This window comes from Lepisosteus platostomus, chromosome 5 (genome assembly GCF_059453375.1).
Source record: "Lepisosteus platostomus isolate fLepPlt1 chromosome 5, fLepPlt1.hap1, whole genome shotgun sequence".
Lineage (NCBI taxonomy): Eukaryota > Metazoa > Chordata > Actinopteri > Semionotiformes > Lepisosteidae > Lepisosteus > Lepisosteus platostomus.
The window spans coordinates 64,849,376-64,874,585 of NC_142615.1; the positions used below are offsets into that span (position 1 = coordinate 64,849,376).

A 25,210-nucleotide genomic window follows, 5' to 3' on the forward strand; every position below is an offset into this window, starting at 1 on the left:
GTGTGAGGGGTTGCCAGGCCAGATTGGACCAGAACTTGGGCGGAGGGGGGGTGGGAAAGCAGACAAAGAGGTGACACTTCAAAGTCTGCACGATCACAGCTCTCCGACGCCCCAGGCTTCCGCTCGATAAGCTACTGGATACACCTGCCCCTCCTCACACAGACCGTGGAAAACCTCCGAGTGGCAGGGCACTCTCTTCCTCCCAGGAGCGCTTGGACACGACGCACAGACAGAGCGACGGGAGCCACCGCCTGCCACACGGCTCCAGGTAGGACTCCACTCCGCAGGAGCCGCAGAGCAGAGCAGAGCAGAGCGGAGCAGGGGAGATGGGGGCTGCTTAGACTCGAGCTGTTGTTGCTGCGGACGCTCTCTTTTCTTTTCTCGGGGTAAGAGTGAATGTTGAGTAGCCCTTAGAAATGAAGCAGAACAGTTCAACGGTACTGGTGTGTGTGTGCGCGCGCCCTGGTGATTCTGGGAGACAGATCGAACCTGGGCTTAAAGAGAGGGGGCTTAGCCGTCTTACATTTGCTAGTTCTGCTTCTACCTCCTTAGAGGATCGGACTGCCTTTCACTTCTCTGTGTCTTCTTTCACAGGATTGTGCACCTTTTCATTGCTCTCGCTTTCAGAGCCTCTGCACGGCACACGACTCGACATAAGGACACGCGTTGAAGTAAAAGCAGGAAGCACTCACAAGTACACTATAAATAACACTAATACAAATACCACTAATATTGCAACAGTAACACTATCACTAAGACTTACACTATCATCCTCTCTAACACTGACACAAAATACTACTACACTAATAATACTAATAATAACAGTAATGCTATTACTAAAACTAACATGACTACTAGTGTAAATAATCTAACCTTATCTCTGTAATTATCACTAATATTAACAGGAATACTAGCATTAAAACAATCAATAGCACTATCATCATGAATACTCACATGAAAACTATCATTAATATTAAAACTACCGATTGTACTCACACTAATTTTAACATGAAGACACTAATATTAGTATTAGTTGCAGTCCGTGATGTCACACCGCTCTTTGTGACGAAGGCGAGACACCTAGCCGCGGCCAGTGACGTGGCGCCTGTTGCTGTGGTTACCATACTGATGATTTGTAAACAGTGGAAAAATGCATTTAAACTGTTACCTACACAAATTTATCAACTTGGAACATAATTTTTAAGCTCTAGCATACAATTCCTAAACAAACATTTGAATAATAATTCTTTCATTTCGGATTGAACATTATTAACACTAAAGGCACTATGGTAATTGATCGATACAGGCTCTATTGACTGTTTTCTAGATATTAAAAACAGGGTCAAAACGGGAAAAGTATTAGTACTCACCAATCCATGAAGTTAATCGATTATTCTACGGTTCTTCAGTTGAATTAATTAGTTGTCGATAGATAAGTGATCAATAACTCTCCTCCGTGCGCTCCGCTCGCCTCCCGCGGTCTCGCTCTCTGATCCTGGTGCTCTGGCTGGTGTCCATGACGTCACAGCGCTCTTTCTGACGGAGCAGACATGTCTCCGCTGGAGGAGACTCCTGTCCGGAGCCCAGGGGGCTTTTCATACAGATATAAACTCTCCAATAATAAAGGCGATTCGTAATAGCTGGAAATGGAGAGCTACGAACCAAGGAATAAAATTCATTAAACCAAAAAAAATAGTTTACTTCACAGACTAAAATAATTGTATAGCATACTCCCGGAGAGGAGAAGAGAAAGGGCACAAGTCCCTGTAATGAGCTCTTTTAAGCATTTTAAACGAATCTCCACAGAATAGAAGCCAGGAGGATCAGACACCTGATCCTGAAGGTTGAAGAGTATCTCCTGGTTTTATTTCCCACCGAGCTCTCAGCTCCTCAGCCGGTTTGATGATTTAATTAACTGTATAACTGTTATCAGACTCTGTTTAACTGTATATTTATAAGACAGTCTGCGAGAGATGTGTGGGAGACGCTGTATCCCAGGGCTGGTGTGGAATCACACACAGACAGGTCTTCTGTGTGATCTGAGTCCCACTGCTCAGAGCTACAGACTGGTCAACTGGTCACTCTTGTAGACACAACCATTGGTCTGCTGCTGCTGAGAATCATAATACCACTGGTAAGAGTGGCAATACTCACAACCAATTAATTCAACTGAAGAACCATAGAATCATCGATTAACTTCACTGATTGGTGAGAATGAATTATTTTCCCATTTTGACCCTGTTTTTAATATCTAGAATACAATTCAACTGAAGAACTCAGATTGTCAGGATAAAGAGAAGGATGGAGATGAGCTTCTGTCTGTCCAGGAGGTAGGAGTTTTGGTAAAGTACTGAGGGATCCAATGCTCTGTGTGTGAGTCTGAGCTGTGAATCTGACTGAGAGGAGATACATTTTTTTATTCTGCCTGTGAGAAGTCTTTTCCTTTGCCAATCAATGTTACATCCCATTCAGATACTCTGCACAGACTGTCAGAGTGAGAGAAAAGGAGAGAGAGATGGACAGATAAGAGCACACACAGCGAGAGAGACAGGAAGTGGGAGAGAGAGGAGAAGGAGCAGGAAGACAGTGCGGGTGTTCAACCACACTGTGACCACAGGAGACAGGAGGCTTTTCTCGGCTGCTGAGGAGCTCAGGGCTCATGGCCACTCAGGCTCAGAGGCTCTGGCAGCAGTCAGGTCTGGGAGCTTCTCCTCATACTGACTCTGGAGCTCTAAGAGTCAGCCTCCATTCTGACAGGAATAGCCCCTCCTGTTCAGCCCTGAAAGACACACTGAGAGAGCTGTTAGAGCCCTGAGACAGCTGTGTGGGTAGAAGACCTGTCACCCTGTAGAGCCCTGAACACTGGGCTCCCCTGTGTGCCTCACTGTACAGGAACAGAGCTCTGACTGGACTCCCCGTGTGTCTCTGTACAGCACTAGAGCTCTGAGCACTGGGCTCCACTGTGTGTCTCACTGTACAGCAATAGAGCTCTGACTGGACTCCCTGTGTGTCTCTGTACAGCGCTGTATTCCTGTATACCTCATCACACTGCACTGCACAAACCACAAACTCACTGCACAGTCTGACCTGCAGCTCCAGTAAAGCTCTGTCGAAACAGGCCCATTTCCTAAAGACAGGGGAGTGAAGAGATAGTGCAGTTTTACTGAAGATAATATGTCCCTCTCTAAAAATATGCTTTCATATCATTATATGACATTTTTTCATGCTAGCCCAGCAGGAATTGTGGCCTTAAATCACAGATGTTCAGCTGTATTAACAAGAACTGATAGTTTCTAGTTAATAATTTTGTTGTTTTTTAATACTTTGAAACAGACTCCTGCTCTTCTGCTCCTGTAGTTATTATGGTGAAGCTGCAACAAATACTACTGCTGCTATTACTACCACTAATACTGCTACTACAACTATGACAGCTACTACTACTGCTGCCACTGATACAACAGCAACTAGTGATATTTTACTACTACTACTAAAGCTACTAGTACTACTGTTTCTTTTTGTTGTTTGACTCCTGCTCTTCTGCTCCTGCTGCTGCAATTATTAAAGTGAGGCTCCAACACAGCTCTACTATATTGTTGAACTAAAGATTTTAAATACAGCATAACTACTACTACTATTGTTACTATTGCTCATGGTTCTAGTGTTACTACTGCTACTACAGCTACTCCTACTGCTACTACTAATGTTTCTAAAGCTACTAGTAGTACTGTTACTGCTACTAATACTGCTGCCACTGAAACAACTGCTACTACCACTACTACCATTACTACTACGACCATGACTTCAGATTCTAATACTAATTCTGATACTAATACTCCTGCTACTATTACTGCTGTCATTACTACTAATAGTGATAAAAACAGAGCACTCACAGCTCTGTAGACATTGGTCTGGACTCTAGAAAGTGATTCCATTTGCAAGCAGCTCTGGACCTCAACACCTGCTGATGGGTCACTTCTATCAGACACAACATTGGAGCCCAAGCCCACCGACACACATTCACACACACAGACACTACACATACTGACTAACACCATACACATTTATACACACAATCAGACACATACATGCACAAATACAAACTAGCACACGTTCACAGACACACACATACTGTAGACACTACACTCAGAGATACACACTCACACACTGATACGCACACATTTACAGAATCACACATAGACAGTACACATACTCACAGACACAAACTCACACAATGACGGACACCACTCTTACCTACAGTTACACTATAACAAACACTAATAAAAATACCAGTAACACTATCACTATGACTAACACTATCATTATTACTAACAATAACACAAAGTTACTACTACACTACTAATACTTATAATAACAGTAATGCTACCACTAAAACTAACATGACTACTAGTGCAAATAGTCTAACAGTAAATCTATAATAAGCACTAATATTACATGAATACTAGCATTACAACTATCAGTAGCGCTATCATTATTAATACTCACATGAACACTAGCATTAATATTAAAACTACCAGTTGTACTCTCACTAATATTAACAGGAATACACTAGCATTAGTATTAGTAGCTGTCCGTAACGTCACACTGCTCTTTGTGACGAAGGCGAGACGCCTAGCAGGGCACAGTGACGTGGCGCGTGGCGCGTGTCGCCATGGTTACCATTCTTATGATTTGTAAACAAACGGAAAATGCATTTCAACTGTTACTTAAACAAATTTATCAACTTGGAATATAATTCTCTAGCTCTAGGATAAAATTCCTAAATAATAATTTGAATAACCATTTTTTAATTTCGGATTGAACATTATTAACACTAAACGCACTATGGTACTGTAATTGATCGATCCAGGCGGTATTGACCGTTTTCTAGATATTTAAAACAGGGTCAAGAACGGGAAAAGAATCAGTACTCACCAATCAGTGAAGTTAATCGTTAATTCTATGGTTCTTCAGTTGAATTAATAGGTTGTCGCTAGATAAGTGATCAATAACTCTCCGCAGTGCGGTCTGCGCGCCTCCCGCGGTCTCGCTCTCTGAACCCGGCGCTCTGGCTGGTGTCTCTGACGTCACAGTGCTCTTTCTAAAATATATAACATCTCCAAAAAAAACACACCGGGCTTTGAAGAGAGGCGATTCATAACAGCTGGAGAAGGTGTAATATTTGTGTGCGTCAGCAGTGAAACTGCATGTTGATTGATGGAGGGCTGAGCGGGGAATAACGGTTGCTCAGGGTCACAGGTCATAGTGAATTTAGGAGCTAACTGGTTCAGAGTTACAGGTGAAATAATAAAGAGTTTCTTCGAGTGTCAAATCTTCGTCCTGGGTTCTTCATTTTTACACTATACGTGTACGAGAAACAAGACAGTGTGTGTGTGTGCCCTGGTGATTCTGGGAGACAGATCGAACCTGGGCTAAAAGAGAGGGGACTTAGCTCTCTTCCATTTGCTAGTTCAAAGTTGTACAACCCATTTGTATCTGCTAGATGGCACAGTCGTCGTGCACAAAGAACGCTTTGAAAAGCGTCAAAAGCAAGTCATTCCGAGTTGGTCGTTTCTGTTTTCGAAATGCTGAATTGCTGCGAAATGCTGAAATGATCTCACGGCTCCTCGGTTGTCATTTCTGCTCCGTAAAGGAATCACAGCACGCGTCACCTTCCAGCACGATGGGTCGGGACATGATGCCGGGGGTCGGAGTGTGCGATGTCTTCCTTGTTAGTATAGTGGCAAGTATCCCCACCTATCACGCGGGAGACCAGGGTTCAATTCCCTGACGGGGAGTAGCTTTTCTTTCACCTCCTTAAAGAAAGGACTGCCTTTCACTTCTCTGTTTTCTTTCACAGCGTCGTGCACCTTTTCATTGCTCTCGCTTTCAGAGCCTCCGCACGGCACACGACTCGACATCAGGAAGCACATTGAATTGAAAGCAGGAAGCGCTGCGACATGCACTGTGCAGATCCCGCCAAACTAAGAGGTGAGTGGGTCTGTTCGATGCACAAAGAATGCTTTGATAAGCGTCAAAGGCAAGTCATTCCGAGTTGGTGGTTTGTGTTTTCTGTTCAGACGCGAAATGCTGAAATGATCTCTCGGCTCCTCGGTTGTCATTTCTGCTACGTAAAGGAATCACAGCACGCGTCGGCTTCCAGCACGGTGGGTCGGACACGATGCCGGGGGTCGGAGAGAGCGATGTCTTCATCGTTAGTATAGGACCTGTCACCTGTCCCCACCTGTCACGCGGGAGACCGGGGTACATCAGGACGCGCATTGAAGTGAAAGCAGGATGCGCTGCGACATGCACTGTGCAGATCCCGCCACACTAAGAGGTGAGTGGGTCGGTTCGATCACAGAGCTAGGCGAATCCCCAATCCCCTTTTGTGCGTGGCGACAAAAGAAGTCCGTTTCCGCCCGGTTTCGAACCGGGGACCTTTCGCGTGTGAGGCGAACGTGAGAACCACTACACTACGGAAACGGTGGTAAGACGTGCCCAGCGGCCCAGCGCTGACCTTCGCCAATGCGATTCAGCTGCTTCCAGTGCCTTTATTGGAGTGCGCTGATGGACCGTGCTCTCTCTCCAGAGACTAGCACGCCTGTCATGGACGGAGCAGGAAAGGCGGCGCCACATTCTACAGCCCTCTCCACGCAATCAACGAAATCGGGCTACTGAAGTGGAGAAAATCGCCTCTCCAGAAAGTGCAAATATCATCTTGGAGAGTATAAATCCTATTGCCGAAGGTCAGCCCTGTCTACCAGAGTAACCCTCCCACCTCCTGCAGCGATGATCAGCTCGTCTCACACGCGAGAAGTTTCGGCTGGAAACAAGCGCCCCCTCTTCTCGCACGTTTTGCACGTTCGAGCGGCTCCTTCGTACACGGTGCTGATCTTTTGGAAAGCAGGAGGCAAAACTGACACGTTCTCATACCGGGAGTCGAACCCGGGCCGCCTGGGTGAAAACCAGGAAGCCTAACCGCTAGACCATATGGCAGCAAACAACCACACTGTTCCCGGCATCATGCAAGTAAACTACATAAATATGAGAAAACACGCAAGAGAGTTGTCACTCAGAGTGTCGAAGGGTCGATGTATACTGGGACTCAGTTGAAATGCAACGTCAGGACTTTTCCGAATTATGTCACACGAAGAGAGCACAGCCTTTTCCGCCCTGCCACGTGTGTATCGGTAACTCGCTGTGATCGTATAGTGATCAGTACTTTGCGTTGTGGCCACAGCAACCCCGGTTTGAATCCAGGTCACGGCAAAATAGTGGCGTCTGCTTTTACTACTTGCACGAATGAAGGCAAAAAAAAAGCCAATCGATGTGAACGAACGGCGCTTTACAGAGGAGTACTGCCTGACTGGATCGTTGATGAACGACAGAGGCCACTCCGACCTCTTCTCGGTTTTCTTCAATGACTTACTAAGGATCTTCTTCACATTCGCCCATGCAGGGGAAGCCAGTTACACCAAAGCAAACGCAGGAAAGTGCATTTCAAGCAGAGACCAGCAGGGACTTGTTTACACCGAGAGTGGTCGGAGAATGGAACAATCACAGCTCTCCGCCGCCCCAGGCTTCCGCTCGATAAGCTGCTGGACACACCCGCCCCCCTCACACAGACCGTGGAAAAGCCCCCGAGTGGGAGGGCTCTCTCTTCCTCCCAGGAGCTCTTGGGCACGACACACAGACAGGGCACGGGGAGCCGCCGCCTGCAAACACTAAACCTCCTGTCCCAGCCTGAGGAACAGACAGTGAGCCTGTCTCTCAATAATAATAATCCAGTGTGTGATCTCCTGTCTTAGCCTGAGGAACAGACAGGGAGCCTGTCTCTCAATAATAATAACCTAGTGTGGAATGTCCTGTCCCAGCCTGAGGAACAGACAGTGAGCATGTCTCTCAATAATAATAGAACAGTATGTGATCTCCAGTCCCAGCAAGAGGAACAGACACTGTATTATTAGTATTGAGATACAGACTCACTGTGTGATCTCCTGTCCCAGCCTGGGGAGCACTGAGGCTGTCTCTCAATACTAATAATACAGTGTGTGATATCCTGCTCCAGCCTGAGAAACAGACAGTGAGCCTTTCTCTCAATAATAATAATACAGTGTGTGATTTCCTGTCCCAGCCTGGGGAACAGTGAGCCAGATACTCAATAATAATAATACAGTGTGTGATCTCCTGTCCCAGCCTGGGAAATAGTGAGTCAGACTCTCAATAATTATAATACAGTGTGATCTACTGTCCCAGCCTGAGGAACAGTGAGTTTATCTGGCAATAATAATACAGTGTGTGATCTCCTTTCCCAGCATGAGGAACAGATAGTGAACCTGTCTCTAAATAATAATAATAATACAGTGTGTGATCTCCTGTCCCAGCCTGAGGAACAGTGAGTTTATCTGTCAATAATAATAATACAGTGTGATCTCCTGTCCCAGCATGAGGAACAGTGAGCTTGTCTCTCAATAATAATAATACAGTATGATCTCCTGTCTCAGCCTGAGGAACAGAGAGTAAGCCAAGTCTCTCAATAATAATAATTCAGTGTGGGATCTCCTGTCCCAGTCTGATGAACAGACAGTGAGCCTCTCTCTCAATACAGCCTGGGGAACAGTGTGCCAGACTCTCAATAATATTAATAATAATAATACAGTGTGATCTACTGTCCCAGCCTGAGGAACAGACAGTGAGCCTGTCTCTAAATAACAATAATACAGTGTGGGATCTCCTGTCCCAGCCTGGGGAACAGTGAGCCAGACTCTTAATCATAATAATAATACAGTGTGATCTACTGTCCCAGCCTGAGGAACAGACAGTAAGTTTGTCTCTCAATAATAATATAGTGTTATCTCCTCTCCCAGCCTGGGGAACAGACAGTGAGCCTGTCTCTCAATAATAATAATACAGTGTATGATCTCCTGTCCCAGCCTGAGGAACAGACAGTGAGACTTTCTCATAATAATAATAATACTATGTGAGCTCCTGACCCAGCCTGGGGAACATACAGTGAGCCTGTCTCTCTATAATAATAATTCAGTGTGGGATCTCCTGTCCAGCTCTGAGGAACAGACAGTGAGCCTGTCTCTAAATAATAATAATAATACAGTGTGTGATCCTCTGTCCCAGCCTGAGGAACAGACAGTGAGCCTGTCTCTCAATAATAATAATACAGTGTGTGATCTCCAGTCCTAGCCTGAGGAACAGTGAGCCTGTCAATCAATAATAATACAGTATGGGATGTCCTGTCTCAGCTTGAGGAACAGAGAGTAAGCCTGTCTCTCAATAATAATAATACAGTGTGGGATCTCCTGTCCCAGCCTGGGGAACAGTGAGCCAGACTCTAAATAATATTAATAATAATAATACAGTGTGGGATCTCCTGTCCCAGCCTGAGGTACAGACAGTGAGCCTGTCTCGCAATTATAATATAGTGTGTGACCACCTGTCCCAGACTGAGGAAAAGACAGTGAGTCTGTCTCTAAATAATAATAATACAGTGTGGGATCTTCTGTCCCAGCCTCGGGAACAGTGAGCCAGACTCTCAATAATAATAATACAGTGTGATCTACTGTCCCAGCCTGAGGAACAGACAGTGAGTTTGTCTCTAAATAATAATACAGTGCGTTATCTCTTGTCCCAGCCTGGGGAGCAGACAGTGAGCCTGTCTCTCAATAATAATAATACAGTGTGTGATCTCCTGTCCCAGCCTGAGGAACAGACAGTGAGCCTGTCTCTCAGTAATAATAATACAGTGTGTGATCTACTGTCCCAGCCCAACCGAAGACACAGTGAGCCTGTCTCTCAATAATAATAATACAGTGTGTGATCTCCTGTTCCAGTTTGGGAAACAGAAAGTAAGCCTGTCTCTTAGTAATAATAATATAGTGTGTGATCCACTGTCCCAGCTTGAGGAACAGACAGTGAGCCTGTCTCTAAATAACAATAATACAGTGTGGGATCTCCTGTCCCAGCCTGAGGAACAGTGAGTAGTCCTAATAGTTACCGCTTTCCTGATTTATCTCAGCAGCTTTTATTTCGCCTGAAGTGCAAGCAACTTGTGAGAACAGGTTGGGTTTGCTGTGCTCAACTGGCTCGGCGTCTTCGTGTCGTAGCGCCGCAACGGTGTGTTTTCCTTCCTTCTCTTTTCAGCCCGGAAGAAACATTTTACTTGTTCCTTTTGTAGCCCACGCATGCCGACGCCTGTGTTGTGTTGTGGATTTTCTCCTTCTTGAATTTGTACTCCTCCTCCCTCTCTCTCCCTACCTCTACCTCTCCCTCTCTCTACCTCTCCCTTTTCCCCTCCCTACCTCTCTCCCTACCTCTACCTCTCCCTCTCTCTACCTCTCCCTCTCTCCCTAACCCCCTCTCTCTCCACCTCTCTCCCTCCCCCTCGCCCTCCACCTCTCTCCCTCTCTCTACCTCTCTAACGCTCTACCTCTCTCTACCTCTCCCTACCCCTCTCTGCTCTCTCTCTCACTCTGGAGTTTATTTTCAGACAGAAATCCAGCTCTGTCCCTCCTGTGGAAGATTGGTGATGCAGGATGAGAGCCCCTAACCGAGAGCACTGCAGCGGCAGGTTCTGTGGTCTGTTTCAAAACCGCCCACGATGAGACACCGAGGAGAAATGAAGAGCCCCAGTCGCGCTAGAAAATCACCCGGGAAAGAGACTTTCAATGTAGGAAAAAAAAGTCGTTAGTTCCAGACATAATATGTTTGTTTTGTTTTTTTAATCGCTGCGATGTGTGACTAAGCTCATATGACTAAGAGTTGCCCCCTTTGTCTAGATCTGGTAACCTGCTCGTCGCTGGTGGGCCAGATCATGTCCCCCGTCACTATACTGGGGCATTAGGACCCACACAGACCGCAGGGTGAGCGCCCCCTGCTTGCCCACAGAGAGGGAGAGGTAGAGGTAGGGAGAGAGGTAGGGAGGGGAAAAGGGAGAGGTAGGGAGAGAGGTAGAGAGAGGGAGAGGCAGAGGTAGGGAGAGAGAGGAGTACAAATTCAAGCAGAGGCCTGAGTGGAGCACTGTCGTATGGCCCTGACATCAATCCCTCAACTCTCTGCATAAAGCAGTGTCTTATGGCCTTGACATCCCACCCCCACCACTCTTAGTGGAAAGCACTGTCGTATAACCATGACATCCCACCTCCTCCGCTCTCTGCGAAAAGCAGTATCTTCAGGCCCTGACATCCCAACCCCGCCACTCTCTGTGTAAAGCAGTGTCATATGGCCCTGACATCCCACCCCCACCACTCTCTACGTAAAGAAGTGTCGTATGGCCCTGACACCCACCCCTCCACACTCTGCATAAAGTAGTGTTGTCAAGCCCTGACATCCCACCCCCGCCACTCTCTGCGTAAAGCAGTGTCGTCAAGCCCTGACATCCCACCCCCGCCACTCTCTGCGTAAAGAAGTATCGTCAGGCCCTGACATCCCACCCCCGCCACTCGCTGTGTAAAGCAATGTCATATGGCTCTGACATCCCACCCCTGTGTAGTGTGCTCTCTGAAGGCACCAGTTCTGTAGGGTTTGGGCATTTACTGGGACAATTATTAATTGTAGCAGTAAATCACAAAATGATTCTTTTGATGGCCTTAGAATCCAACCATGCGATATAACTCAAACAACGCACACACACAGGTACTAATACACGAGGATACATTTATTAATACATAGAATATGCATGTAAACCTAACAGATCTTATCGAGAGGGTTATCAGAATACAAAAGGTATATATTCAGTCAGTTACAAAGAGTTACATATATCAAGAGGACATACGTTCAGTATATCATTCATTTAGACCGTTTCGTAAATGAACTTGGTTATAACTTCTACATTAGATACTCAAAACAAGGACATAACTCTTAGGAATTAAATTGGTATCAACTGGTTGGGATAACAATTGAATTCTCGAGCAGTAATGCATTGAAGTTGAATACTCATCCAATCTCTGGGGATTCAGATCTCCTGCGGACTCAAAGAAACAGTTGCAGGCTGTTGCTGTCCAATCTGCGCTCTCTGGCTCGGTGCCAGGCTGTGCTGTGCGGCTTGCGACGGTGCGCTGCTGATGCTCTGCGCTGCTCTCTGAAGACCAGCTAGTTAGTTTTGGCTTTAACTAGCAAAGCTTGCGCACAGGAGAAAAGATGACTGTGGGTCCAAGCAAGTCAGGAAGAGGACCAGTTCGTTCCTGGTGAAGCTAGTTCTGAATAGTGATTCAGCTGTCCACAGTTCCGACCTGTTCACGAGGCCTTCTGCTGGTGCTAACCTCGGGTGGATCCTCTGGTTACTCTCTGGCAACCTCCGCTCTAGACTCTTAGAACAAAGGAAAGTTCTGGCACTCGGACACACTGGCCGTTCCGTGGTTGTCCGGGCTGAGTCTCAGGATGGTCAGGAGGCGCGCTGCGAGAATGTCCTGCCCTTGGGAGCCTTCTGCTCTTGGGCTGTCCTGCCCTGGAATTCTCCTTTGACTTCCCTTTAGAAAAGTCCACAGAATAGTCTCTCAGGCCCTCTGTGTTGCCTGTTTTTACCTGGAGGAACTTCAGCTCGTTCATTGGCTGAAAGTTCCATGGGCATCAGAGTCCCACGTGGGTTACTGGTAGGGCCCTACCAGTCCCTGATTGGTTGATCAAGGTGAGATATGAGTCACTTACTCCTGACACCTAGGAATGCAGTCCAGATGTCCATCTGGCACTCCCTAGACAGATAGGCGCCAATGGATGACCATTGATCATGATAGCCAGGCTTAGCTAAGTGCATCCCCCTTTGGGAGCTGTCCTAGGACCTTAAATCACCCTAATGGTCTCTCTGTGGCTGCACCACAGAGATGAACAGAGAAATGGGGCCTCATTTGGGAAGCTCAGAAACACTTAATTCTGTCTTATTAACAAGCATTGCCGCTACATATCCCCCCTTTTTGAAGGTCAAGAGGTCCTGAGGCGTTGTTGCCTTCAAAACAAAACAGAGTTAAGTGATGTCCCTTGTCATTAGAACATTAATATTAAATGTCCACATTACTCCTCGAGAATTCATACTGGAACCAGCATTGGGAACAAACATGATGAATAACATCAGGAGTATGTATAAACACGGCAGGAGACATTATCTCAGTCTAGGAATTACACATCAGGAAGTTCACTGTCAATATCTGATACCTCTGTAGGCAGATATTTGGGAAGAAGTAACTTCCTTTCTTTTGACATGCTACCTTTGACTCATTCGTGCTACCCGGAGTACATCTTGATGTGAGAGTACAGCATTCAGAGTACACTGTCAGTCATGATCCAGCTACCCGGCAGCAGTGTTACAATAACACCAGTTTCTGTTCCCAGCCCCTCGATAAACCACGACACCTGTGTTGGGTATCTGCTAGGGTGGTTTGGAGGTTTGTTCCATTAAAGCAAACTAACTACCTGTACCTCTTCAGGGCTTAGTGTTTCTTGGATTTCTATCCAATTCAATAGTGTGGCACCTGAAGGCATCCATGACCTCAAGTTTGGTCTTATATTGTCTGGTTCTAGACAGTACAGTGTTAAGTCACCAAGCTGTACTATGGCCTCCTCGGGAACTTGCAGGAACTGTTTTATTAGTTAGCTGTATCATGCCTGTCACAAGTCATGGTGACAGTTAAATGTGGTGTGTTGACCAGCCATTTACTTCCCACCTGCTCTTCATGGGGTTCATTAACCTCCCTCTGCTCGTTAGTAGCTTTACACCCTTCATTGGTGAATCATTTAGACACAGCCAATGGATAGCTTTGGTACCCATACCCATCTCAAGATTTGGAACCAAATTCAATCTTGGATTGCCTTCTGGGTGAGCTATGAGCGATGGGGTTAATGTCACATACTCCTCTACTGAGAAGAGTGGAATCAAGTGGGTTGGGAATTGTGCCGTGGTTAGACTGGCTACAGTGGCACTAAACTCTCTTAACAGGTCTTGTGTCAACATTCTGGCCTGTTGCACACAAGCATAAACCCACTGTATAACACTGGCAATCATGTCCACTGGTTGGGGGATAAGGTTTAACCCTGTTGCATAGAAAGTTGCCTGTAGGGTTTTCCCTAAGCTTTCCAGCCTTTGCTGCTGTCGATACAGTCTGTCACTACCCTCTGGCATCTCTGACACCTGCCTTCTTGGGGCAGTCAGGGTGAGAGTGCCAGTAGCACACAAACCTACCAGAAAAAGCAAAAGTGCAACAGTGGCGGCAGCAATCAGTCCTCCCAACAGTCTTTTCGGGTGGCTGATCCCAGTCATCTCCTTCTGAGTGACTGTTGCCTTTCTAAGCTGGCGCAGCGTGTACATGGTGTCTTTCTCAGTATGCCTTGTGGCATCTTGGGCACCAACATCCTGGAAATCTGGGGAGATCTGACGCAGCTGCTGATGCTGCTCCTCCTTTTCCAGGGTATCTGCTTTTTCGATTTGTTCATGCCTGTGCTCTAGGAACCCTGCAGGGGGTGGTGCAGCGGTGGAGCATGCCTGACCCTCGGCTGAGTGGTCATCTGGAGCACCTGAGTGATCTGGGATTGTTACCCCATTCTCACTGTTCAGGTCCACCCTGCACCCTTCCTGATTGAGGAATCCCTCTATCGGCATGTTTACAATCGTTAGCTGGGCGTGGGTGTAGGACACCTGCTCGCTCCCCCCTTCCCTCGCTAGGGGTTCAGGGAGCTGCCCCAGCACTGGGATAGCTAGTTCACTGTCTTTGAACTTACTATCACCCACCAGGCCCATGTCAGTGCAGGCAGGGATTCTGACACCCCTCTTTGCGATGTCCTGCACTGGCAGGCGGGTGGCTTGACCATCCAGCTCCAGTCTGGCTGAACCACTGTTGGTCAGACTCAGACTGACAGACTGGGCTGGTGGCTGTAAGAAAACCGGCTCGGCTTTCATTCCCTGTCCCTTCCTGGGGACTGGGTGTGTTGGCAACCCTGCCGTTGAGGCAGGAACAATCAGGTCAGTCTCACTCACTACCCGGTAGTTGTGAGAAATAATGTTACCTGACTGCAGGTTCCCTGGGTCACAGCAGAGGGAATTGGCATCTGGGATCAGGTGTGTCCACAGCGCAGTAGTCTCAGCGTCCAGCTGGACCTCCTGTCTAACCTGTGAATGTTGCACCAGGGGCACCTGGTGGTGGCCCTGTGACAGCTGCTCAAGCAGATCCTCACTGATAGAGGACCTCTCAGGGCTAAGGGTGAGGGCTACATCACCAACCTGCTCTCCTGCCATCTGGATCCCTTCCACCACTGCGGGGTGGTGGTCCTGACCCCTCTTGGGTGCCAAGGTGCACAGGGAAAGCTCCTTTTCATCACCAAGTGGGGAGATCTGCTCCCCTTTAGGGATGTAAAAGGGGTTTGCTTTACCTGGTGGATCAGGCGGCTGCTTGGAGCACCGCTCCTGTGGCATGGAGGCTGTTGTGACCTCAGCCGGGACACGACTTCCTTGTAGATCCGGGGAACAAGAAAATATTTTTATTTCTTGTCCAGAGGGAACAGAAGGAATCTCCACATAGGCTTCTGTGTTCGGTGGGCACTGTGTGAGCACAGTCTGCCTCTTGGCCCCCCTTTCCTTCTGTACAGAAGGCTTAGGAGTCTTGACCTGTTTCCACACCTTGCCTTTCAGGTGATCCACCAAAGGTTCCTCTCTGAGTCGCATGCCCTTTTCTTTTTCTACCCGTTTGAGCTTGCCGTGTGACATCAAACACCTTTCAACCTCAGTGTCAATCAGTGTCTCACTGGGTAAGACATCTCCCATGGCAGCCTTGAGGTAAAAGCTTCCTGCTTTTCCTCTGTGTTTTACTGCCTGCTCTGTGACTTCAGGGGTGGAGTCAGCACTCGCTTGGGAGTGACTGACCTCATCCAGGCAGAAACCCTTCTGCTCAATCAGATAGACTGATGGAGGGAGAGGGGGCGGGTCTCCGCCTCCTCCAGTGGAGAGTATCAGCTCATTCACGCTTCCGGCAGCCTTGGGGAGCGGTTGTCCCTGTCCTAATAAAGCTTGTTCAAGCCTGGCCAGGCGGGCGGCTACTGAATCTTTTTGTTCAGCTTTTTCTAGCCCTTTCCCTCCCCCGGTGTTCTCATGGCACTTAGGATGCTGGGTGCGGTCCTGCGTGCCTGCTTTGGAACGGGGATTAGCCAGCTCAGGAGCCTGTGCTCCTTCGAGCAGGGGGGAATTAACCCTGCTGGCTCTGACGGCGAATACAGTTGCTTTAGCAGCTTTTTGCTCAGAGCGACTTTGGACATCATACTCCCATTCGGGCTTTCTGCACGAATCTCTTAATATCAGTCATTTTCATGGTCTGTGCATCTGTATGCATTAAGATCATCTTTCTGACTGACGGGTGGAGATTCGCGATGAATAAACCCTTGAAATGTGTGTTCTCCTCGCAACCCTCATCATTTCGTCCTGCAAAATAAGTTCATCTAAGTCTCTCGTAATATTCGCGGGGGGACTCTGCTCTCTCGTGCTTAATGTTAAGGGCGGCGGCTATCGCAGCTGTCGGGTCAATAAACGCACTGTATTCCTCGATAAGTGCATGACAAAGCTGTTCAAAGTCATTACAGACTTCTTTCATCTGCCTAGCCATCCACTCATGTACAGCTCTGCTGGTAGTTTTCCTGACCAGAAACACTTTCTCCTGTTCTGTGGCGTTTGGCAGGTACTGCAGGTTATACCTGAGGTCCTGAATATAACTCTCGATATTATTCTCTGACACTGCAGGGTCAAATCTCTCCATGTCCTTTGCTAGCTCTCTCACAGAATGGAGGTTTATTCTCCTAACTTCTCTGCTGATGGAGATATGGCGGAGATCGTGGTCAGACTTGTCGCTGCTAGAGAGAATGCTTACTAGCGACTCGAATTCAGACCTTTTAGTAACCATCGTTAAACTTAAAAGAGTATTACTTTTAAGTACGAAATCACAGTTTTACCACAGAAAACCACAAGATCAAGTATGCAATCAACCCGGTAGATCGCAAAAAATCACAAAACAATCAAAAAAAGCAGCGTCGTAAAAGAAGTGACGGAGCTGTCCTCTCTATAAGAAGGGTGCCAGTGAGCCCTATTCTCGCTTACGGCTACACCCCCTTGAGCATGCCTGATTTCGTTTGATCTCGGAAGCTAAGCAGGGACGGGCCTGGTTAGTTCTTGGATGGGAGACTGGCTGGGAATACCAGGTGCTGTAAGCTCTTAAGCGCAGGAGGTGCATTGTCCCTGCTCGCTCGCTCATTCCCCTGTTCATGTGTGCAGTGCGGCTTTTCCGTCTGTTCATTTGTCAGCTTTGGCGAGACATGGGTGCTTGTGTATTAGCGTGAGCATTTTTTATTCTGATCATGAACAGTTTTACAAGTCCGCAAAGGATCGAGAAAAGGTTTATCGCCAGCTGAAAAGAGACACAGCGCTTCGGCTGTGGAGACTTGTTCGGCTGGCGTTCTGGGAGTCGCGTTTTTCAGAATTGTATTGAGATCGTTTTCCACGGAGCTCAGGTGTCAAAGCACAGCAGCAGCTATCCACAGCGATCCTCTATAGCGCCCTTTCTCCCGCAGCTCCGTCCTTATTGGAAGGAAGCAAGAGTGAAAGACTGAAGTGAAACAGAGCGGAGGCGAAGGCAGTGAAGAGAGAGAACGTGGGAAGAAGAGAAAAACGCAAGGGAAAAAAAGCAGCATCGTAAAAGACGTGACGGAGCTGTCCTCTCTATTATACGGATAACTTTAGAGGTCTATTATACATATGTGGTTAGAGCTCTATTATACGGGTAACTTTAGAGGTCTATTATATGTATATGGTTAGAGTTCTATTATACGGATAACTTTAGAGGACTATTATACATACATGGTTAGAGGTCTATTATACGGATAACTTTAGAGGACTATTATACGTGTATGGTTAGAGGTCTGTTATACGGATAACTTTAGAGGACTATTATACATACATGGTTAGAGTTCTATTATACGGATAACTTTAGAGGACTATTATACATACATGGTTAGAGGTCTATTATACGGATAACTTTAGAGGTCTGTTATACGTATATGGTTAGAGGTCTATTATACATCAGATAGGTTTTGTAGGTGTAGAAACAAGTAAACCAAGCCAATGATTTGGTTTAGAAATTTATTCTGAAAATACACATTCACACCTGAAAAATATGTATTTCAAATTATACATTGTATACAATCAATCAACAATCAACATATGGGCAATAATCATAAAAAACACAACTAGTCTTAAACTTCAGCTACAAATTCTGGTAACATGGCAATATACAGTATAGTAATGACAAACACAAACTAATTACATTAACACACTAACTCAAAACCACATTTTGATTCAAATATAAATTTTAAAATGTACAACTTCTATATTTCCAAGGAAAAAAAATATTACAATTGAAGTTAAGACGATTTTTGTCCACCATTTGCAAACCCTGTCTTATTGTCCTAACAGGACCAGAAACCTATTATTTTCAGTGTCCAGATCTCCTGGCCCCCTGCCTTGCATATGCATTCTTCAAGTAACGCATTGCGTGCTCCTTTATTTCTTTTTCTGTCGATGTAGGGTGGGACTTCAGCACCGCAGCTAGGAGAAAATTATATAATATTACTACTCAAATAAATGATGATTAATATCTTCTTGAGTATAACCTCAAAAATGAACCAATAAGGTTTACTAAGCTCAAAGCTGAAATAAACGGATAAAATTTGGCTTGCATCATAGCGATTGAGCAATAAAGTCTGTCCTAATTAAAGAGTACCCTGTCCTAATTAAAGAGTAAGTTTGAAAGTACAACATAGAATAGAAGTACCTTTAATTACTCTATAAAGATTTGTGTCTCCCAGGCCCCTCTTTTGTTGTTTATCTTTTCGGTTTGTGCCAGCGAAGTTGAATTCTGTCATCAGTTCATTTGTCATAAGTCTGAAAACCAAATTCAGACATTTAGTTTAGACTTTTTTTCCACTCAACATTTATTTACTCAAATATTTAGGATCAAATGTAGTACTGTAATCCTTTTTTTGCAATTTTGCAGTTTGCAGTTTTACACCTTGCACATTCAGTGGTTAACACATAGGTATCTATAAGCTCAATTCTGTGGATATGTTCACTTGATCAAAGTAAAAATGTAATGTAAAAACATTTTAAAAAAACAATAAGCAATACCTTGACAAGACTGTGAACACACTCTCTCTAACATCACTGCCGCCTACTCTCTGAAGTTGGTTTATCTGGAAATAATATTATATTACCAATAATATTAGAAGCTACTAGATCTTCATTAATCAACTAATCAGACATACCCATTACACATGACCATTCAATGAAACAAACACATTTTCACATATTAACTGCACTTTTTTGCAGTATTTTCTCAGTCTATAAATACAAAGTGACCATTTTTCAAAGTAAAAAAAATTGTAGTAACTTTTTAGAACATGAAAACACTTTATTTTGCCATTAAAGGATAAGCAAGATTATACATTATAAACTAAAAATATGAACGTATGCCAGAGATGGATCATATTAATCAGATGTAGGCTATAAAATTATGACCTATCTGAAACCTAAAACATTAGTAGTGAATATTTTCTACACCACAGTGAGAATATAATATCGTACCAGCAGGTTTTGATTGTCCATGCTGTCAAGTGCTTGCTCGTATGCACAGAACTCTCCCATTGTGGTCAGCCTCCTGATGTGGAATTGGGAGTCCACCGGTTCTGTGGACCTACCCAAACGCCTCAATTCATCCCTCATCTCTATCAGGAGGCCCAATACCTGCTTCTGAAACTCTGAAATTATTTATATTTTATATCAGCATTTAAAAGGAATTAGGTTAGGAGTTTCTTACACTATTGTCACATTAGCATTACTGTAGTGTTGCTACATGCAATTAATAATCTTAAAATGTAAAAATTCCCACATCTGTAGTTTATTTTAACTGTATTTACTTCCTTTTGAAAGAGGATATCTCTCTCTCTTCTCTTCTGATCTGGACGTGGTCTTCTTCCTGGGAGACTCTGAAAAGAATTCAGTTATGGAAAACATTTACTTTATCACACAACTCAATATTTCAATTTAGTCATTTAGTTTGTCATTGAACTAGGATTCTATAAACAATGTCAATTAAACTCCATTGGTGTATTTATTTTAAAAAATAGCTTCAATTTTGAATATGTTTGTGTCGTTTGTAGCATTGTGGTAAAACACATCATATTTTTATATTGTGTATGAGCCTACACATAATTAAAATACATTCTGTGTAAAACTATAATATGGGTAGTTTTATTTATTACTTTATACAATAAAAAATACATACTTTTTGACAGTCTTCCAGGATCATTTCTGCCATCTGGCCAATCCTGGTTTGATACTAGAAACTAAAAAGTTAACAATAATCTCATACCTATCAAATGCAGAGGGATCATAAACTATTCTTAAATTTAATAATTTAATAAATATGATACAAGTAATGTACTATTGTCTACAAAGCCTTGTGTTAAAACATTTATAAAGCCATTATTTCCTCAGCTGATCGAGATGAGGGAGAAGGCGAGGGTGAGTGCGAAGCTGAGGAGGCATGGTGACTCTGGGGTTCAGTTGAAGACTTTGGTCTTATAACTTGCTTAGGGCTTCGAACTTTGCGTGGTGAGGTCACAATTTGGACTACCTGGGCTGTTAATATAATATTGCAGATTAACTTAATATTTAAGTATGGACGGAAAATTTTCACAAGTCCAATAATCTTTTAATATAATTCGCTTATGGTAGACAGTTCTCCAGACTTAGGAAAGTATAGTGACATAACCTCAGACGTAATAAAAAAATTAACTTGTGAATTTCATAGAGTAATTAGATGTAGGCAAAAAATGTAGTAATAACTTCAGGAATGTTGAAGCCAGAACTTAGCACCGTTTTTTTTCCTTGGGGAGGTTCTCACCTTTGATTGTTGGGCTTCAATAACATAAAGAATAGTGTTAACTTGTCTTTAAATATGATTGATGATGATTATCTTCTAAGGACATTAAGAAACCATTTTAACTTTGATTGCAATAACCTACCTTTAAGCGTACTTGAACAGCTGAGTGAGGTTTGGGAGACTCTCTTCCTAGGAGAGAACCTCAGTTTGGGGGGTAGCACTGGCAGCTTCAGTGGCTTCTCTTTTCTAAACAGAAAAGATATGGCAGTAAAATATTTCATATCAAATTAAATTATTTAATCAACTTGATCTGTAACTTTTTACAATAAATTAATTTCCTTTATTTTGGGAACTTTGAAGGCAGAGAAATGGACGTACTTGGAGTACCAGGATCAGAATCAAAGTCTGTAATATAATAGAAAATTATAATATTTCAATATAATACTGAAAACTAGTTTAACATAGCTAACCAAAATTCTTAGCAATTTCCATGATCAACAAATCTGATAAGATTTTTAACATTTTCATACAGAACACCTTTCAAAATGACTTATTTTAAAGGGTTGTAAAAAAATCAATAACAAGGTACAAGCTAAATGAGGCATCAGTTGATATTAATAACTGGTTAAAAATATAGCTATTGAGATTGTTACTTTTACATACCATCAACGTAATCGGAGAACACCCGCTTCTTACTTTTGCGTTTTGGATTGGGTGTCTCATCCTCGTCTTCACCATCTGTAACAGAGGTGGTTAAATCAAAGTGATCACACTCTGATTTCTTGTCTACAAACAATTATATTTACATTATGTATGATCAAATATGAAAAAGGTATTGTTGCACTAATACATGTACATAGACAGTTACTGTAAATATTCAATCGGAATTTATAAGAATTAACAGGAATTTGCTCTTTTTTTCAAAGAAAGCTATACCTGATGTTTGTTTAACTTTAATGACCTTGAAGGTAACCCAAGTATCTTTATTAGGGTTGGCCTTCTCTTGTGGCCTGCTTTGGATCATTCGGCCACCACACAAACTCTCTTCGGGCATCCACCCAGTTTGAGGGCAGGACTCCCTCAACCTCCCCCTCCTGCTCTATCCAAACAGCGCGTGTCCACATCACCTGAAACAGACATACACATTTTAATTTTGAGTCTTAATTCAGATTGTGGTGCTGATTACTACACTTGTGTTCGCTTATAATGATTATACTCAATAAAAACACATAATTCAATAATAAACATTCTGCTTTATGTATATATTTGTAGTTAGATGGTATTCACTACATGCAATTCCTAACAAACTTTAAAATTTAAACTTAACCATGAGAAAAAAACAGACAGAAGCATCCTGTGTGAATAAATGTTGCAACTTCTTCATGGAACAGGATTATGTTCTATGCCATGTAGAAGAGGGAAAAGGACATAACCAGCACCATATGGGAGACACGCTACTTTTCTTTTCTTGGAAAAATGTCTTTTATGTAAACCATGTTTGCTATTAATTCATTTAGGGCTAAAATACGTTCATTGTCTTCCAATTGAGTCGAGTTGACATTGGAAGCTTGCCACGCCCGGACTGTTACACCAACGCATTAGCATGTTAAAGCGATTTCATTGAGGAGCCTAGCTACTAGTTAACACTGTACTTCCTACTTTGAAAATACCTGTGAAACCGGTTTAATTCGTCACAGCCAGCACTCCGGCAGAGAGGGGGGTTGTACTCGTTAATGTCCGATGACATACAAGTGGAAAGATTACAGATTTTAATCGTCTTTTTTCTGAACCAGGGGAAATCTGATCATGTTTCTCTATAACAATAATAAAAAACTTTATTTTACATTATTTTACATATCCCGCTTACACATGGCACGACTTTAATAAATCTATTCTTTATTAATACTAAATAAATAATACTAAAGATACTACAGCAAAGAGGTCACTTGATTTTTGGAATAATTCCAAATAGCACAATGATTCACTGGCATCCCTGAAGTCTGTTTAGTCCATAATCTTCTAAATACAATCAAAAAGCAATTATAAGAATTATACCATCCTATTTCTTTGTGATGTCCTGTAAAAACTAAACCTATTTTTATAAGGCTTTTACTCAAAAGATTTCCAAACACACAAAGCATTTGTGAAGTACTATAGTATTACTAAAGGTTACTGGTACAACATCAATCATTAAAGCTTAACAATAAAGTTTAGATTGCCGACTATGGACTAACTACATTAATTAACTGCAATGCAACAGTAGACATTTTACAAGTAAGAATATTTGGTTGAATTCTTGCATTTGTAGACAATTTAATGTGAGAGATTTTAAGTTTTAACAGAAGAAAACTACGAATATGAAAACAGCCATAGCAACAAAAAATACTGTGCAAATATCAAAAGGCTACTTCAGTAATGAAATAATGATCACAGTAGATACCAGACACTGTTACATATTGTTAAGAAAGACTCAAGACAGAAATGTTCATGTACAGCTGGAAAAAACAACTTCTTAAACAACAGTGAAAGCTGCAACATTACGCCCATGCTTTTCCACACTTGTAAGGATAACCTTAAAACTTAGGCTATTGAGTCCAATCAATTAAAGCTGGAGTTCTGCAGGTTGTACAGGCTTAAAAGGTAGATCGGTAGTTTATCTGCAATATAGTCCAGTACTTTAGGTGTTTCTTGGTTTAATTTTCCTGCTTATTAATGCTTACTTTCCTACATTTCCAATGCAGTTCACTATCATTATACACAAAAGCCAAACCATAAACTTTGAAGCTAGCAGACTTCAAGAAAACACCTGTTGGTGTTAAATGGTGAGGTTTTATTATAATCTAAGGTATGATAACAAACTAGCAACATTTTTAACACACTTTATAATACACCACTTTTTTGTTGTATCCCAAGTGATTTGAAGCATTTCTGTTTTAATTGAACTTCTAGAGTTATTTCTCCAATGTTTAGGAGGATATCGCCATAATAAGGGCATGCTTGTCATATGCTAAAAGAATAGCTTATAACAGGAAAGGCAAAGTCTGTTTTTTTTAAAAAGCTCCTTTAAAGCCTGTGCTCCAGAAGGTCCATTTATGTTGAGCTGTGAAAGTGCTTTACAGTAAAAACCTTGTGTAAATGGTTAAAAGCAATGATCCAGGGACCAAAGGTGATTCAGGAGCCTAGAACCAATATTTGTGTGCTCGGTGCAGTCGGATGTTGAAATTTGTTCCCCGTTTTTGAAAAAGTCCCACTGTATGCTGTTCCTTTTATTTACAATAAGAATCTAGGAACCTCTAGGAGACATCAACTGCAAAGTGACATGACTGAGAGCCTCTTGAGTCCTGCAGATACAGGGTACCTCATAATTTTAATGAAATCAAATGTGTACTGTACGTGTAAAACTGAAGCTGACCTAACAACCATCCCCTTTTCTGCAGAGCGTGTTTAATTGTACTGTTTCAGCACATCAGTTTTTTAAAAAAAATTTTAAATAAACCCTTTAGACAATTAGGAGGTACTGGTATTCACAAGGTAAAAGGTGGTGTTTTCAGAGGCCTAAAGGGAAACTGTTATACCTAATGATTAAATACTTGATGAGACATTTTTTACTGCATTGTTTATGTATGATCTGTGTATCTCAGCTGAAAAGCTGAGATAAAATAAGATGTATGCATCTAAATAACTGGACCTCAAATAGCAGACCTTATGAGCAATACTGTGTGTATTTATTTAAAATATTTATAGCTCCTCTGGAAAGTTGTTGGGGGAAAAAACCTCACTCGCACCAAACAAATTTATATTTCTAAATATCACAACATGTTCTAATTTAAGTCATTTTAATAACAATGAATAGTCACCTAGGCGTAACAGTATAAACATTTATATTGATTTAAATCGCGTTTAAATCGCCTTTATTTAAAACCCATAAACAAAGCTGATACTGTTTAGACTTTTAATTATTTAAAACTGTATTACAGCAGCACAATGCACAATGCAACGTAAATCGCTTTCTTTGTCTTCTGTGTAATAATGTTCACCTCTCTGTCCAGCAAATTAACCATAGTAATAATAATGAACTTTATCGTATATGGCGCCTTTAAAGGTGGCTCCTCAAAGCACTTTACAGGTTAAAAACAATAACAACAATACTGTTAGGCTGGGCAAACGATTTTTTTTTTAAGAAATACAAAATGAGATATAATTATGTGTTCCGGCTTAGACATTAAGGAAGAGCATAACACGTGGGCGGCGTAGAGGTCGGCTCTGGCTTTCCCATCTACTGTATACACTGCAAG

At 43.2% G+C, this 25,210-nt stretch overlaps 2 long non-coding RNA genes and 1 pseudogene across 3 annotated transcripts; 1 reads left to right on the forward strand and 2 right to left on the reverse strand.

The window, feature by feature from the left end:
• Positions 1 to 17,071: 17,071 nt before the first annotated feature.
• Positions 17,072 to 17,190, forward strand: LOC148671298 (5S ribosomal RNA; annotated as a pseudogene).
• A 905-nt stretch (positions 17,191 to 18,095) lies between these two features.
• Positions 18,096 to 20,402, reverse strand: LOC148671299 (uncharacterized). Of its 2 annotated transcripts, XR_015936658.1 has the most exons (6): positions 20,316 to 20,391; positions 19,948 to 20,016; positions 19,616 to 19,788; positions 19,160 to 19,224; positions 18,807 to 18,916; positions 18,096 to 18,580 (listed from the first exon to the last, which is right to left on the reverse strand). It is a non-coding gene; the product is annotated as an uncharacterized LOC148671299 (long non-coding RNA). The 2 variants fall into 2 exon arrangements; XR_015936657.1 differs by having other exon boundaries at positions 18,099 to 18,580; positions 19,948 to 20,402.
• Positions 20,403 to 21,486: 1,084 nt separating this feature from the next.
• LOC148671300 (uncharacterized) lies at positions 21,487 to 22,356 on the reverse strand. The gene is made up of 2 exons (XR_015936666.1): positions 21,852 to 22,356; positions 21,487 to 21,701 (listed from the first exon to the last, which is right to left on the reverse strand). It is a non-coding gene; the product is annotated as an uncharacterized LOC148671300 (long non-coding RNA).
• Positions 22,357 to 25,210: the final 2,854 nt, after the last annotated feature.